This window comes from Neovison vison, chromosome 5 (assembly GCF_020171115.1).
Source record: "Neovison vison isolate M4711 chromosome 5, ASM_NN_V1, whole genome shotgun sequence".
NCBI classification, from domain to species: Eukaryota; Metazoa; Chordata; class Mammalia; order Carnivora; family Mustelidae; genus Neogale; species Neogale vison.
Genome location: NC_058095.1, coordinates 153,745,788 through 153,762,751, shown reverse-complemented (window position 1 = coordinate 153,762,751; position 16,964 = coordinate 153,745,788). Strand labels below are relative to the sequence as shown.

Below are 16,964 nucleotides of genomic sequence, written 5' to 3'. Positions count from 1 at the left end.
ATTGGGGATTGGTGCAGTATGTTAGCCTCGCCACTACAGTTATTTTGAATAAAGCAGGATTCATTTCAAGGCAAAGGCTTCTGGGAGTCTCTCTGGAGAAGCATTTAGTCCTCAAGTTACACCTTCCTTCCAATTTATCAGCTGGTTTTCACCTTTCCTGTTACAGCAGATTCCCACCTGTTCCTACACATCTTCAAAAACCCGGTGGTTTTATCCCATCCAACCTCGGCAGCCTCCTTGAGTTCAAAGCTGCACCAGGCGCTCTACGCCAACCTAGCCAACCTTCCTCAATCCCACACAGTCTCATCTTAGCCCCGGTTCCTCTCCACCTCCCTCCATCATCCCTTTGATTGCCCCGAATATTCCACACCCCACAATGTTTTCACTTCCGCTCTCCCGGCACCTGGCCCTTTGGCCTCCCAGCCCCCACTCTCCAGGTGTCTCCCAAAGATCAGGGCACTGTCTTTACTTCTGCACGTCAAGGCACCAGGCTCAGTCCTCATCTTCACTGAACTAACTCCCTTCCTTCCTTTCTTCCTTCCCATTATCACTTGGTTTAGGAAAACCGAATACTCATCAGCATTACATCACTGACCCATGTCATTTCTAGGACCTAGTGAAAAGCCTGATGGCTTCTTACAGATCCAGAGCATTGAGAGAGATGCCCTGTGTCCCACACACCTGTCTCAGGACCACATGACATCTCCGCAAGGCTCTTCACTCCAGGCTTCCGTGCCATTGGAATGTGCCTAGGAAATTCCCCCAAATGTCAGCATTCCCAAAAGCTGTGCCTTCGACCATTTCCTATATCAGGCTTGCTTCTTTAGCTATCTCAAACTCCTCTCGGATTTCAAATCCCACTCCCTATGAATGAGTTCCCAATGTACATCTAGCTCTGTATTCAACAGAGGCCTCGACCTATGCTTCCAGGAGAACATTCCAACTTCAAACTTCCAAAGACCAGAACCTATCACCTGTCTTCTCCTATACTCCAGTGTGTTTCTGTTCCCGGTATCATGAATGTTTCTGTCACCGACGCTCATGGTCTCTGGGTCTTCCCGGACTCCCCCCTGACCCACCCCTTTCCCCTCAGCTTCTACCAGTCCTGCCCTGGCCTTTTGGGAAGATGCTTCTGCTGAATCCTTGTCACCACTACCCTCTCCATCATGACTTCCTGGGGACCTGCAGTCCTCAGCTCTAAACCGTGCTCACAGTGTCTGACACCTATGATCACCTACTCACAAAATTTGGTGGATCTCTGTTTCACTTGGGATAATGTTCAAAATTCCAAGACTGGCATTCAGGGTAGGCCATCATTACAGCACAATCGTGCCAAGCCTTTCTGCCATACCCCCACGAGTACTCTCTAGACCCTGCCCCACGCTCCAGGAAACCTGCCTGGGTGCTCTCCAAGGGCAGGCACATGGTCTTGCTTTCCTTCCCAGGCCATGTCAGAAGCCATCTCCTCCAGGAAGACTTCCATGCCTCACCTGGACAGCAGGAATCCCACTGACAGGGAACCTTATGCCTCCTTTGTGGCATGGATCCCCTTCACTGTGGTGGTTTATTTATACACCTTATCTGTTCTACCAGTGTATAAATTCTACAAGAGCAAAGGAAGTGAGATAAATTTAAGATATACTTCTTCAACCTTTCACATGGGACTCTTTTTTTTCCCCCCTCCTTCAAATGTTTCTGTGGCCAAGAAAACATCACTGAGTAGAATGCATCCACCCTTGGCAAAACAGGTAAGAAATGAACAGTGATCCGCCCCTTCCCATTGACAAAGGGCCTGCACTGTGCGACAGGCACTTCTGGTAACTTGTCGCCTCAGATCTTCACAGAAATCCTGAAACACAGCACCATCCCCTTGACTTGTGCCAACCAGGAGATCAAAGTTCCAAGTGACTTGGTGACTTTTGTTCATCTGAAGTTGGGGAACCCAGAATTCAAATCCCTGTTGAGGACCCGTGAGCTTCACATTCTTGCCATCCTTAGTCATCCTTACTTACTTTTTAAGACCTGCATTCCCTTGACTTATATGGACTCCCGTGAGTCTAGGGTTGCAGGCCAAGAAAGGGCCAAGGATACCATCATCGGCCATCCCCGTGTGGTTCCTCTCCTCTGTGAGTCTTGTTTGCCCAATAGGATTAAAAAGAAGCCCCAAAACACTTAAAGCAAAACTTGCAAGTATTTGTAAAACATAAAACATAAGCACAGGGAGAGAAAAGGACATGCTTTGTACCCCAGGACAAAGTGGCATATTATTATCATTCTTATTTAACACTGATGATCTCCCTTTCAAACTTTTCGAGTTTGAAGCATTAACTTCCCACTGGCCCGGGGGCAGGATGTTATGGGGCTTCACAGAGCTCATCATTAGAGGGGAATGGAGGCCCATTCCCTGCTGGAGCCCAGAAAGTATGGGAGATGCGGACAAGGAGGGGAGGCTGCAGGGGGAAAGGATATGGGGGCCCCTTCCCAAGTCTCTTTCCCTTTATCTTATGAGAGACGGTGTCAGGTAGCTAGCTACGTTTTAAAAATTTTATTAGAAACAGAAAGGTCACTGAGGTTTTTTTTTTTTAAAAAACTCAGTGTAAAATAACTCTTAATTTTGAAAACTTAATTAAACTTCTTACAAGAAAAAAAAAAAAAGAAATGTATCTTTTTAAAATGAGTTATATATATATTCAATTTCAGTTCTAACCTAAAAAGGTACAAATGGCAACATTTAAAAAAAAAAAAAAAAAAAAAAAAAAAAAAAAAAAAGAAACAGAAAGGTCACACATCCGAAGTGTCCAGATGACTGGATTTTCACAGAGGGAACACCTCTGTATGACCCACACCCAGACAGAGAAATGCTCTGTTAGCAGGACCCTGAAAGCCCCTCTCCCCAAAAGGGTAACCCCTCTCTTGAACCAGCGCCTACATCGCACTAACCGGCCACATTCTAAAGAACCCTTGGACTGTTCTGGCCAGGACAGCAATGTGTTCTCTGAGAAGCTTTTCTGGCAGCAATTGCCATTTCAAAGCAGGGAGGGGGAAAATGTGTGTGTATGTGTGTATGTATGTGCGTATGTGTGTGTGTGTGTGTGTGTAATTTTGTGTGTAGGAGAAAAGTGTTTCTAATTTTCAATCCTGCAAATGCGAGGGGAAGAAGGAAGACGCGAAGAAGGGAAATAAGTCAATAAATGCAGTCTCTTTCTGAGTCCCCCATTAGAGCTGAAAGAGCTCCGGCAACATGCCATTTTGAGAAAAGAAGGGAACAGAATCATCCTTCTCTACCTGTCTCAGCTGGGGCCGGAGCAGGTCTGCTCCTATTCCCATAACCTTCAAATATGTGGATAGGTTGATGCTGATTATTTAATAGCACAGTGTTCTCTAGAAGCCTGATATTGTATGGAACATATGGTTTTGATTTTGGTGGTTCTTCTTTTTTTTTTTTTTTCCTTCTGTTTTTAGCCAGTGAGCAAGATGGAGAGTGTCACAAACCTAACTCCAGAATTTGCTGGGTTCTGCCAAACTGTACAGGGAAATCCACTCCCATGCCACTGGCCCTCCAGCTTTGGCAGCTTCGGGGGGCCCACGGGGGAGCCACAGAGGGCCGCGGGCTCACACGGATCTGCACTGACCAGATCTAAGACAGGGACTCCGTACTGTTGACAAAGCACACAGCCCTGTGTCGCTGCTTCCCATGACTCTCTGCGCTAATTGTTCAGGCTGGAAGGAAGAGATCAGAACATCAAATAAAAATCCACAGGCACAGAACCATTAACTCAAGACCCGACATGTATCTGGCTCGGGAGACTGACATCCACTCTGGTTTCCACGATGTTTTAAACAGTGACATTCTCCAACTTCCCATCCAGGGTTCTTGGCTGTTAATGTTTCCAAAAATAATCCCTCCTCTCAATCATTTTTTCTGATCAATTATTTAGCATGGTCTGGGTTATACGACATAAATTTTACCCAGGGTGGGGAGGCAATGGGAATTTATGCCCCTTCATGGTCAGGGAAATTTGTAGTTTTAATTAAAAAGGCAAATTTTCAGCTGGGAAGAGAGTGCTGGCTGGGTTTATGGACATTAGTAAAACTAGTAGTAAAGGGTTGGAGGGGGCGGAGAAAGGCAGAGAGAGGACCTGGGGATCTTTAGGTTAAATTTCAACCTGGGAATTTTCCTAAGAAAAACTGGAAGGCTTGTCTCAAGTTTGAGAGCCTTTGAATTGGCTTTCTCTAGATGAAAACCTGGCCGGCTAGTCGGGAAATAGTTGACCAGCCCTTCCTTTGTTTGCTCAGGGTGGCCCTGAGTAGGGGCCCCAGGCAGAACTGAGGGAGAAAATCCTTCCTGGTTTCTCCCTCTCCAAGGAAGGACAGGTGAGCACAGCCCACTGCTGACTGGTGCTGGGATTCATCAGTTCCTTCGGTGACCTTGGCATCTGCTGATGGTGGAGCGCGTCTCCAAGCTGAGAGCCACAGAGGATCCCAGGAGGACTAGAAGCCGAGGCTAAAAGGATCGCCATTTTGTGGAGCCGAAAAACAGAAACAACAAAACAAAAGGACACCCAAAACATGTCCTTGACCTCTGAAAACGGCTTTAGTGTGGTATTCAAATTGTGTGGATTATTTATCTGTATCTGTATATATATACTAACCTATACCTGTTGCTGTGTGCGTGCACATATACTAATTATATATCTGTGCATATATATCAATCTAAATATGTAATATATTCATCTAAATCTCTACCTTTATCTGGATATAGAAATATTAATCTCCACTTATATTAATCTAAATCTGTATCTATGTATCTATATCCTTAATTAAGGATACCTATGTACCTATAGGTATCTCTACCTATCTATGTGCATACATATCCATCTAAATCTATCAGTCATCCTATGGGTTTTTCAAGTCCATGTCTAGCACCTTGCCAGATACTTCCAAAGGCGTCTACAGCCTATTGTTGGGACTGAAGACACTTTCAAGCATTCCACATCACAGGGAAGGTGTCTGTCCCTCCTCACCTCATCTCTACCTCTCAGCTTCCCCCCCCCCGCCCCCCCAGTGCTCAGGCCTGAACAGAGCTCAGGGAGCTCAGTGCCCCGCCCCCATCCCTTGATCTCCACTGGTTCAAGGTTCAAGTAGGATAACAATATGGGTCCACAAGAGAAACTCAGAGTGTCCTAAGTTGCATAAATAAAAGTATTATAGCCTAAGTAAGGGAGGGACCAACAGCTCTCATCAGAGGAAGCTTGTTTGATTGATATCGGTTAACTTGTGACGAGGCATTTGGGTCACTCTGAAGACCCAAATGAGGGCTGGGGAGTGAAAGTCCCTGGAGTCACATTTCATTTCAACACAAGGATGAATTTTACAATAAGACATTGTGGTGTAGAAGCGTCCTGAGGTAGTGACTGTCCAGTCAACGGAGGTGGAGAAGCTGCTCCGAGGACCTGCTGGCCCGGGCTGCGGGCGAGGCTGAGCACACACGGGGCTAGATAATCTCTCCAATTCCTCCCAATTTGGGATTCCCTCTGATTTGCCTCTCGTGCTTATGGGTTTTGTCAGTTGGGGGGCTCTCTGGAGGAGGCGCTGTTTGGCCCTCGAGCGTGTGTGGGGCCCCTCTGTGGGCTCTGACGTGGCTCCCCAAGCTCTCCCTCCCCCGGCCCCTCCCGCTCCCCCCTGAGCACCAGAGGAACCGAGGTACAGGTGAGCCGCAGCTCCCGGGCAGTAAGGAGTTAAGGAGACCAAAGCTGTCCGTGGGTCCCTGCAGCCCCAGAGGCAAGCGAGTCCCTTTGATCCTGACGCTTAATTGCAGCCTAGTTGCAACAGGGAACTTGAAAAGAAAAGAACCCGAGAAACTAGAGATAGGGTTTGTTTAGTTTCCTGAGGGGGTGGTCTTTGTGGTGGCTGCCAGGAAGCTGAGACTTTAGGGCTGGAAGGGTGGGCTTCCTAAGGGGGCAAATAGAGAGACCTTTCTGCCAGCTCAGGGCCAGGGGTGAAGGGAACCCCAGAAACTGCGGCCCCCTACGTGTGCCCTTCGGCAGGGAGGCCAGGGACCGAGAGCAGAGCGAGGGGGAGGAGATGGCGGGCGAGCCCCAGAGCAGGCCCAGCCGGCGAGCTGGGGACGGCCACCCCCGGCCTCAGAGGGGCAGCGGGGACACGCGGACAAGAAAACCCCACAGGCGAGGAGGGAGGGCGGTGGACAGGAAATGGGATTTTGAAGAATTCTCGCAGGGTGCCCCGAAGCCCCAGCACCTCACATCTCGCCTCCCAGCCCATAATGGGCTCTTACATATGGTGTCTATTTAAGGTAGCCAGAAGTTGACATCTTTAGGTCTTTATGCTTCTTACACACACACACACGGGAGTGAAGAGTCAAGAAACGGCCAACTAATGACAACGAATAATGGAGAGAAAGCTCCAGCCGCCCCCGGAGACTGATCTGGCCCCTTGTGAGGAGGAGCTCCTGACTAAAACTGAGCTCAGGCGTGCACGGGGACGCCAGCCATTGCTTGTTTGTGTCCTGCCTCACCGTGGAGGGAGTTGGGCCAGCAGTGTGTGCAGATGCCAGAGAAGTTTCTCTGCAGCAAAGCCCCAAGGAAGCACCCTCGGGAAAGGCCTGGGTGTCTGGAGGCCACCGGCGGCTTTCGCGGACCCTGGCAAGTAACTCAGCCTCCCTGGACTTCCTGTTCTTCATCGAAAGGCTTAACTCTCGGCAGAGGGCTTGGCATACAGTAGGCACTCAAACTCAATAGACATGTGTTTCCTTTCATTCCTAAAATGTTATTGGTAAATTAAAAATGCCTAAAAACACTGGCCATCTGTGTGTGAAGTCAGTGGGCATCTGGGCAGGGAAGACGTCCTCTAAATCAGTTTAGCTCTACTCCTGGGCCAGGAAAGTGGGGCCACATGTGGGACAGACAGGAAAACGAAGGGTTCAAGGAAGGGGAGACAGATGGACACAAAACCAGGTATAAGACTTGTAGCGACATATAAAGCCGTCCCCAGTCAGGCCTGGACATTTCACTGAAGCCACCACATTAGATAGCCATCGTTTCTAAAATTGTCTTCATTGCTATTGCAAAATGTTAAAATGAGCATTTTGAAACAAATGCAATTTTAACTGCATATAACAACCCTTCTTCTCTACTCTTCATATACTGTGGAGAGCATGAGCGGAGAATGGCATTATCTGCACCATTAAGAGAGACGATGAGCTTGTCAGAGTTCCCTGAACTAATCCACGGAGGGCGTGAGGACTGGAGTGGCCATATCACACTCTCAGGCCCCTGTTCTGACCACTGTCCAGAAACAGTCTAAGGCTGGTTTCGAACACATAGATTTCGTAAGAGAGAAGGACGTCTGGAACAGACGTGTAAACGCTAGTCTTCCCTTGAGGCAGTGATCACATCTCTCAGGCCACTGGTAAGAGTCTCTGTCCACAGAGAAGACAGCTGCCATGAGCACAGGGAGACATCCACAGACCCACAGCCCATAGCCACAGAACCGCGGGAAACCATGCAAGTCCCTACCTTTCGCCCTTGACCATGGAGGTTTTGGGGCAAGGCTCAGTGGATAAGTCAGTTCAACTTCACCCCCACACTTGAGCCTGAGCAGCCTGGAAAGGCTTACTGTGTTGAGGAGGTGGGCCCTGTGGAGTCCTCCTTTAAAACCATGCCAGACCCAATCACTGGCCACCATCTACACTGATGCTAGCAAAGCTGCCATTGTGTTCTAGAGCCTTGTAGATGAACAGCGTGTTCATCATCTGGGATCTTATCAGAAATGCACTGTTGGGCCCCACTCCAAATTCACCCAATCAGAATCTACATTTTTAATAAGATCTCCAGGTGATACCATATGGCACATGGAAATTTGAGAAGGGTTCTGCAGTGTACACACTATAGGATCTGGTATGAGGACAACCATCATTTGCCTACTTTGAATGCTTTCTCATTTTCTTGAGCAGGCCTTATGGCTGAATTTAGCAGAGACCTGCTAGATTCAAGAACAAATGGACCTCTGGGTCTGTGAGACTAGGATGACCAATGTCCAGGGAAATCTCCAACCACTCTGGAATTCCCCTCCTAACCAAGAACCGCACCCCAAAAATGTGTATTTCAAGGTACAGTTGCTGAAGTCTTGATAATTGCTAGTTTTAAGTGTCTTCTCGTGGTTATTACTGAAAACCTACTTTTTAAAAGTCAACTGTATATATGAAAAACACAGCTGTGAGGATCTCCTTAGCCATCCAGTATTAAGATTTTACTTATGTAAGAGAGAGGAGAGGAGGAGGAACAGATGGAAAGAGACAAGCAGACTCCAAGGTGAGTGCAGAGCCCAATGCAAAGTTTGATCCCATGACCCTGAGATCATGACCTGAGCTGAAACCAAGAGTCAGACGCTTAACTGACTGAGCCACCCAGGCGCGCTCTCCTTCCGCGAATCTGTGACTCTCACCACTACAGTGAACCAATATTTTCCCTTTTAGGGCCAGAGAGGGTGAACTTTGTGCAGTAGAATAATACAGTGTGGGAGGCTGCTCTATCATCCTGTGGAACCACAGAGACTGCTGTATGGTGCTTACAAGTCTTGGTACTCATTTTTTGGGGAGGGAAAGGGGCTGGCAATATTGCTCCTTGGCAGGTATTTCCTTTCTGGATTCTTTGCTAGCTCTTCTTCCCTCCTAGGCCTCTGGCAGTCCTCCCCCCATGGCTCATCCTTGGTCATCTGCTTGTCTCCTGAAGGTTACGAGCATCCATGGCCTCAATTATGATTTCAACATAGGCATGTCTCAATTTACATTTGAAACCTTGCATCGAAGCTGTTCTCCACCTCCACACTGTCAAACGTCTATGGGATAGCCCGCTTGGATGACCCATTATTAGCTAAAGCACCATGAGCAGAACTCAAAATTCATCCCCTCCTTCGTCTCCTCCATCTCATTCCTATCAGTCGGTCCCTTTTCCCATCAAATTTCTGTTAGGGCGGGACGCCTGGGTAGCTCAGTTGGTTAAGCAGCTGCCTTCGGCTCAGGTCATGATCCCAGGGTCCTGGGATCGAGTCCCACATCGGGCTCCTTGCTCGGCAGGGAGCCTGCTTCTCCCTCTGCCTCTGCCTGCCTCTTTGTCTGCCTGTGCTCGCTCGCTTTCTCTCCCTCTGTCTCTGACAAATAAAAAAAAATTCTTTTTCTGTTAGGGTTCCATAGACATTTCTCCTAAAAGGAACGCTGGTGTCATTTTGGCTCTTCTAAGCTCTCACTAGCTTTTCTTACATTCCCTTCAAGACACCTTCTGGATTTGCCCTATATCCTCCATCCTCACGCTGCTAGTGTAATTCAACCCTTTCCACATCATACCTAGAATTTTCAAACTTCCACCTCTCCCTTATAGGTCATAACTGAAACACTTTTAAAGCATTAGATGTGATGTTATAGGTAACAAATAATTAAACTCCTCATAGCTCTTCAGGTCTGCCGTATACGGACCTCCCCACTAACCCTATCTCCCACTGCTCCCCAACATTTCATCCCTGTTCTCCAAAGACAAGCTTCCAAACTGGCCCCACACATTCAGTCATGCTGTTCTCCCTCTGGAGAGGACCTTCCCTGCTCTGATTTCGACAACTGCCTTCTCCAACTTTTTTGAACATATCCCCCTATCAGAAAAATACTTTGAAGCAGGAGCAACTGTTTTCAGGTTGTTACTTATTTATAAATGTTATACTTGCCTAACAGTACTAATATGTTACATACATTACCAAACATATGAAAATTGACATTTTAAAAGGATGGGTTAAATAATGTATAAGATGCAAGTTCAGCTATTCCTCCCCTAGTGAATCATCTTGCCCTACCTCGGCTTAGGGTATAGACATGGCACTTTAGAACCTCTGATCTGGACAAAATATATCCATCCAAAGCTGTAGGAAGCATCCCTTCCTCTACGAAGTTATCTTCACAGATAATTCTACCTTCCCAAACTACCAGAGCATTTAAAAATTACAAGTAGTAAATCACTGATATGATATATGTTTCACCAATACTTTCTAGTTGATTAATTGAAGCTTGCATCTAGGATGCCAGAAATTTATAGATTTTTAAAATAGTTCAATATCTTAATTAAAAACATGACTGTCTTTCCAAAATTCCTTGGGTTGGGCTCTATGCACTCTATGCAACATCCATAACCAGAAACTCCAAGTCAGACCGCAGGGTGATTTCATTTAAAGACTGCTTTATCTCATGGAATATCCCGTGCACAGATCCCCCATAGTTTTGATGACCAGCTTTTCTGGTTTTTGGCTACTGACATTTTTTAACACAGAGCTTTACCTCACTCAAGTTCAATTTCTGTTTAACTCATAAAAAGGGGACAAAAGGAGGATGTTGTGATCATAAAAGAGATGATTAAAAACTGATTTATACACATAAGGCATTACTATTATTATCACCCAGCACTTTTGCATTATTATGTAAATGGTATCAGGTATGTCTGAGATTTCTAAAAATGACAGGCCTCCCCAGGCACGAGTGGACTCAATGAGATGCTCTCTTGGGCGAATGGAATAGTCTGAATTTTGGTTTCGTTCTTGACTTTGGTTTTTCCCAGGTCTACAAGCCATCTGCAACCATTAATGAACTTTATGTTCTAGAAGCTCCTTCCTGTCATCCACAGCCAAACTCACCTTGCTGCTGTGTGGCTGGCTCTGGGCATGAAGCCACTAGAGGTTCTGTCCCCTGCTGCCTTCGGAGCAGTCAGAGCTGAGAGACACAAAGCCCATCAACCTCTCTTCTTGCCCTGCTTGGCAACTAGGCTGCCTCCCAAGTACTCCTCATGATGGGTTGTCCAGGAAAAGTCGTAGGGACAGGAAAGAGTGATGGGCATACATGTACCAGGGACACTCAAAAGTTTTTCCTGCTCTTCAAAATTCAAGTCAACTAACCACAGACAAAATAAAAATGAACTTTTTTTTTTTTTTTAAATCCAGGTTATAACTCATCTGTTCCAGGAGCTTTACCTAGTGCTCTAATATTAGGCTCCTGGTTTTTTTTTTTTTTAACCCTCTTTTTGAACTGTTAATTGAGATAATGTCTGTGAAAGCCCTTTTGTAAAGTGTATACGTATGTTAATTATCCTTCCGAGGACAGTTGTGTGCTGACCTATTCTTATCTTATTTGTAAGTATCTTGTTCCCTGCCGATTGTGGATTGCAAATGCTTAAGAACCAGGACCTGCCATGCCGGCTGTTTCCTGCCTCCTCCCTTTGTCCTCTTGAGGGGGGCTCACCACCCCCAAATCTCTTACAACAGTCAGCCTGCATAGACGCTCATAAACCTTAGCACTGCCCATCTGCCTGCCAAGACTCATAACTAAAAAGACTTCTTTAGGTTCGTTTACCCCTTAGGTTGCCCTCTCGGCTCTCCCCAAACTGGGTCCCTAACCTTGCAGCTTGTCTACGCTCAGAAAATACACAGAGATATTAGGGTAAAAAAGAAAAATAAAACAAAGCCAAAACTTTGTGTTTAAAAGGGGAAATAAATTTTTTAAAAAGTAACTGTTTTTAAGGGGGAAAAAAGGTGGGGGAAGTTTAATCCTCCAAGATCGGGAATCAGGTTTCCTTGCTGGGATTGAGAATGGCAAGATAATTGCATCAGGGGCTCCCCAGGTGCCCTGAGGCTCAGGAGTGTGGGAGAGGCTCTAGTATTTCCTTTTGGTGACTGGTGTTTAAGGCTTTTCAGATGACGCGTCCATGTTCCCCAGTCACTTAGGGGCTGAATCTCGGCTGGCTGAGTCTGGGCGATTGCTCTCAACAGCCTCATATTTGGGATTTTTCAGAGCACTATCATATGTCTGCTGTTCCTCTTACATCTCTCTCTATGTTACTTCAACAGCATTTATGCCGAGAAATGTAACAGAGGTGAAGAAAGTATATTTAGACACTTAAAACTCAAAATTCCATCCTTTATTCTCCCCCCCAAACACCAAGAACTGTCTGAAACCTACAAGAAATGCCTGATAGTCCATGTGAAATTAACGTGAACCAGTAAATTTATCATTGAAGTCTTTGAAACTTTCGATTTTGCATCATTTCTGTCTGCCCTTTATTTTGCACGTACACTGAGTCAGTTGTTAGGTAATTGACTTGTTCTAACCAAAAGAACCCAGGAGGTGTTTAATAAACACTTGTTGACTGATTGATGGAATATACTGACCTCGCATCTCCTAGACAATGCATTCTTTGTCAGAGCTCTAAGGTAGGTCGGTGGGTCCACTTTTATTACCAAGCCTTTCCGCCACACCGAGGGGAGGAGGCCCGCTGAAACTCTGTGCACCGGCCTGTGGTGCAGGTTCACAGAAGAAAGCCTAGGGCTCTCCCTTTCACACCTGTTTTCACTCTCAGCAGCAGAGGCAGGACTCGCCCCAGCCAAACAATGCTGAGCTGTGGGAGGCACAGGCCTGATGGGGACCTGCCATGACGCCACCTCGCACTCCTTACAGGAGTATTACCACGGCTGCAACTCCCAGTTGGTATACATTAAAAAATAAAACATAAGACACAACTGAGGTGAGTAAAATAAAAAAGAGAGACAGAGAGAGAGAGAGAGAGAGAAACGCAGTATTGTTAACTAATTTACAAAGCCCAGCTAAGTCTTTCTGCCTCATTCTTCCAAGGGAAACCGAAGCGTGAAATATCTAGTTCCTGGCTCCCCAGGCGCATCTCTGCCCATCCGATTCGGCTGACCATTCCAGAAAAGATGCCTGCAGGCACGACCCCTTCGTTTCTCTTCACAGCCCCTTCCTCTCTTTCCTTGCTAGGCCTAGGTAAGTGCCCTTTACCCTGTTCTGCTCGGTCCCTGGGGTTCCGGGCTCACCTGGCCTGACTCTGGACGCGTGGCTTCCCCTTGACTTTGTTCCTGGCTGGCGTTGATGGTTTACACTCCCCGCCCTTCTGCCATGCCCCTCGCCTCCACTGCCCACCTGCTCCCTAGAGCTGCCAGATTTCTCTGCCTGACACGGCAGCCGGAAGTAACTGCATCTGACCCTGTCAGCTCTCAGGTGCAGCTGTACCTGAAGATATTAAAGGCACCCGAACTACGTACCCTGTGCCCCACATGCCCCCATTCATTAATCAGAACCCCCTTGCAATGTTAGCAACATACTTCTACGCTGATGATGTGTTTTGTCATTTCAGAAAATGTAAACAAATCACTGTGCTCTCCTTTCCATCTCTTGTTATCGGTAAGAAAGTGCAGGAAGGAAGGGAGAGAAAATGCACGCAAGACTGAGCCTAGTCCATCTACCATCAGGAATTCTCTTCAACTCAAATCTAAATGCTCTTCTCCTAATTCTTGCTCGGAATCTTGAGTACCTGATCTTGAATTTCGATGGCGCTCCCTGAGCGCAGGACTGGCTGGTAGCCATGTGATATTGATTTGTTTTCACCATAGCAACGGCAAATTAAAACAACTAGCAGAGAGGAGGCAGGCTGTTAACCAGTAAAGCTACATAACCAGTATGTTTTGCAAGCATATTTTCTTCATTTCCTCTTATTTTCCGTCTTATTCATTCCACTTTCACAAATTTAATGCAAAGTCAAGGCAAAAATAGCACGAAATGCTCTGGGCACTACAAGGCCTACGTCTGAAATAGTCTGGTTGGCACAGCTTCTAGTATATTAGACCAGATCGATGGAGAAAATGCAAACACTGGCACTCTGATCTCCTTGGAAATTTTGTTTGTTGGTCTAAGGAAAAATAACCCTAGAAAATGGACATGAGCATGAAGTAGAGGGAAGGGTTCTGGAAATATGACTATCTTAATACCCTAAGGCATTTGCCAACAGTTCGTTAATACAAAGGTTTTATCCCTTTGTACTTTAAATAGCTCTTTGTAGCAAGAGACAAACGACTTTTTTTTTTTTTTTTTGGTACAAGATCAAGGCCTCTCAACATGCTAGAATTATGAGAGAAAGCGTAGCAAGTATTACTCAGTTCTATTTAGAGAAAGAGAAACTGAGGTGGGTGCTTAGTTATTAAGGCTACAGAAGTAGCACGAAAGGGAACATCAACTAGAACCAGGAACTCCCGAAAACTCCCATCTGTTCTGATGTAAATTCTCTCTTAAAAGGCTCTGTGGTAAAAACCAAACAAAACAAAACAAAAACTAACCTTCTTCTGATCTCTTTGACCAAGGTTACCACCTGTGACACGGATTAACAGCCCGCAGGACTGGCCTTCCCCTCCGTCAGCCCATCTGCCCTAGGACATGGTGCCCTTTGTATAAAAGCAGCTGTTCCCACCATCACAACCAGCCACAGAGTTGGTGGCATAACCTCGGTCCCTAATAGTGGCTCTAGGGGAACTGGGAATGAGGACACAGGCACTGTCCACCCAGGTGGCAGTACTGGGCTGTGCCAGGGGAAGTTGAGCCAGAAGCAAAGCCGTGCTCCGCTCCCTGCAGCTTTCTGCCAGCGAAGCCAGAACCCTGCATAGAACCTGCCCGGACCCGCCCGACCTGAGGCAGGTAGGAGAAGATGCCCTAGTTATGCTGGAGACTGGTTGGGGGGTTTGAAAGGCCGGGGTAGGCTATGAAGACATAACTCAAGACCTGCCAAGTGAGAGTCAGAATGTTCCTAGCCAGGACATAAAGCAATATTCCTCTCCACGAGCCTGAATAAAAGAACACACAGCAGAAATAGTTGGGGGATGACGTCAGAAGTTCTGGGCTAATGTCCTGCACTTCTCCTTGAAAGTGAAAACAGTGGGTCTAGAAGAATCTACGTGGCATTGCCCTTCTTTAAATGAATATTTGAATTGCCCCTCACAAGACAGGAGGGTAGCTGGAGAAACTTAATCTTATTGAAAGACGAGAAGCATGCCCTCCTCTCTCTCTCTCTTTGCTACTTCATTAGCCCCCAATTTCACGTATTAACAAATTAACAAATATCTTTGCACTTAACCTTTGTCTTTTAAAAGGACAGCGATGTTTCTTGAACATTCATGGTGGTAGTGATTGGGCAAGTCAGATTTTTTTCTTCGCTTCAGTGCTTGCTAACTATTCTAAAAATGTTACACATTTATTGTAAACACATGCTTCCGAGGCCTAACAAAAAAGCACAGTTTCCTCATGCCTGGCAGAAATTTAAAACGGAAAAGGGCAGAAAGAATTCTTTAACAAATATATCATTTCCTTCTCTTGGGCCAAGTGTGTTAAAAATAAATCTCCATCATTTCTCCCTGCTGCTTCTCGGCAAGAAAGTTGATATGGTTCGGCATAGTGAGACACAGCTTTAAAAGCTAGCCTGCCCTCATTAAATTATTCTGCGGGCTGTGTGTTCTCATTAAAAATGCATAAAGATCAGATAATTGCAGTAAGCATTATTAACCCAGCTTTACTTTTGAATATAATGGTTCCACTTTTAAGCTGAAAACAAAGGCTCAGACATGCCAGAAAAAGAAATGTAAACATTGAACTACAGTATCGAAAACTTGTCAGAAAGCTACCTCTTGCTAGCTCGTTCAAAATGTGCTTTTGAAACTCAACGCCGTGGCATTACAGAGCGAGGCGGTCCCTCATTTCTAATAAACAGACCTATTTTTTTTTTTTTAGCTAAACCTTCCACGCATGATGATTTACCGCCAAGTTTTCTTTTCCCCTTCTGAATTACAAGCCCGTTTTTAAATAATGGGATCCACGTAAACTTTATTTATTCGGGAGTTAACGACGGCACGGTGTAAAGGCTCTCTCCCAAGCAAAGCAAGATCGCTCCCAAGAATTCCAATGGTTTCTGTTGAAGGAATAAATAGATCTGCTCCTGGAATAAAAACTCGTTTTATGCCTCACCCCAGACAGGCGGCATCGACTCAAGCTTTGCCATCTCTTTCCCTCCCATCTGAATGTTACGTAAAACTCCAGGGTCCCCTGCAAGGATCACATTTGAATTAGTGGAATCCGGTTTCCCTGGCTTCCCGGAGCCACACACATGGAATGCAGCATACTGCAGCAAACTCTTTAAACATTCAAAAAAAAAAAAAAAAAAAAAAGGAGGGGGGGTGGGGTAGGGGGGATGATTCTCTTACCTTGTTTAGCTCTGCCTCTTCTTTCCGTTTACAGTAACCCCGGGAACATCTGGCAGAATCAGGCGGCCGAGGCTTCTCCGCGGCATCATGAGGCAGAAATTTCCATGTAAATAGTCCTCATTCCCTGGGTATTGTACTCTGCGAGCCGTCTGCCGTAGCTGGAAAATTTTGCCTTCAGATGATGAAGCAAAGACAGTCTAAACTCTGTTGCTGTAAGCGGCGGCCCTTCCTCCCGGCAGGCCCCGCCCCCCCGCGGGCGGCCAATCGGCGGCCGGCTCGTCAGCCCTCCTCGCCGCCGGCCGGCCCCCAGAGGGTGACTGACACGGCAACACCGCGCCGGCCGTGTGTGGAAACCGTGCATCCATACTGATGAGAGAGGAATTTCCCTCTCGGAGGAAAGCGATCGCAGCCCCGACACAAAGTGGCACGGAATGGGCAGAGCCGACGTAGGGGGTGGGGGTGGGGGTGGGGGTGTAGCTGGAGAAAACACCCGGGAAGGCGGCCGGCCCCGAGCTCGCGGCGGCCCTGCCAATACTTTCCCAATATACCAACTCGGCAGATTCCGGAGGGATCCAGGTTTGTACCGGAAACTGAAGTCCTGCTCCCCCAGTTGACAAAGCATGGATTTGTTTTTCGGGGAGAGACCGCTGCACGTCGACCCCGGGCGGGGGAATACCTTGCAGGGCGTTTTCACAGCTGATTTGCATCAGCGGGGGAGGCTGCGTGAGCCCGGGTGCGTAGTCGAAATCAAAACATGCTTAACCCCCTCGCACGCAGCTTCCCTGAAGAACAGCTGGTAACTGCAGTGCCTAATTAGCTGGAGCTCGCAGAGCTTTCGTCCAAGTTTTTCCAACCACTGGGGTCTTCAATTAGGGGATTCT

General features: G+C 46.8%; 1 protein-coding gene across 8 annotated transcripts in view; it reads right to left on the bottom strand.

The window, feature by feature from the left end:
* Window positions 1-16,300, bottom strand: part of MBNL2 (muscleblind like splicing regulator 2) — a 158,223-nt gene extending 141,923 nt beyond the window's left edge. For 3 of the 8 annotated variants that reach the window (XM_044249978.1, XM_044249980.1, XM_044249983.1), the window contains exon 1: window positions 16,084-16,299. The gene's annotated coding sequence lies outside the window, so the exon portion shown is untranslated. Of the gene's footprint in view, window positions 1-16,083 lie in introns of all 8 variants that reach the window. The other 5 variants (XM_044249979.1, XM_044249982.1, XM_044249981.1 and 2 more) reach the window with 3 other exon arrangements.
* Between the last annotated feature and the right edge of the window lie 664 nt (window positions 16,301-16,964).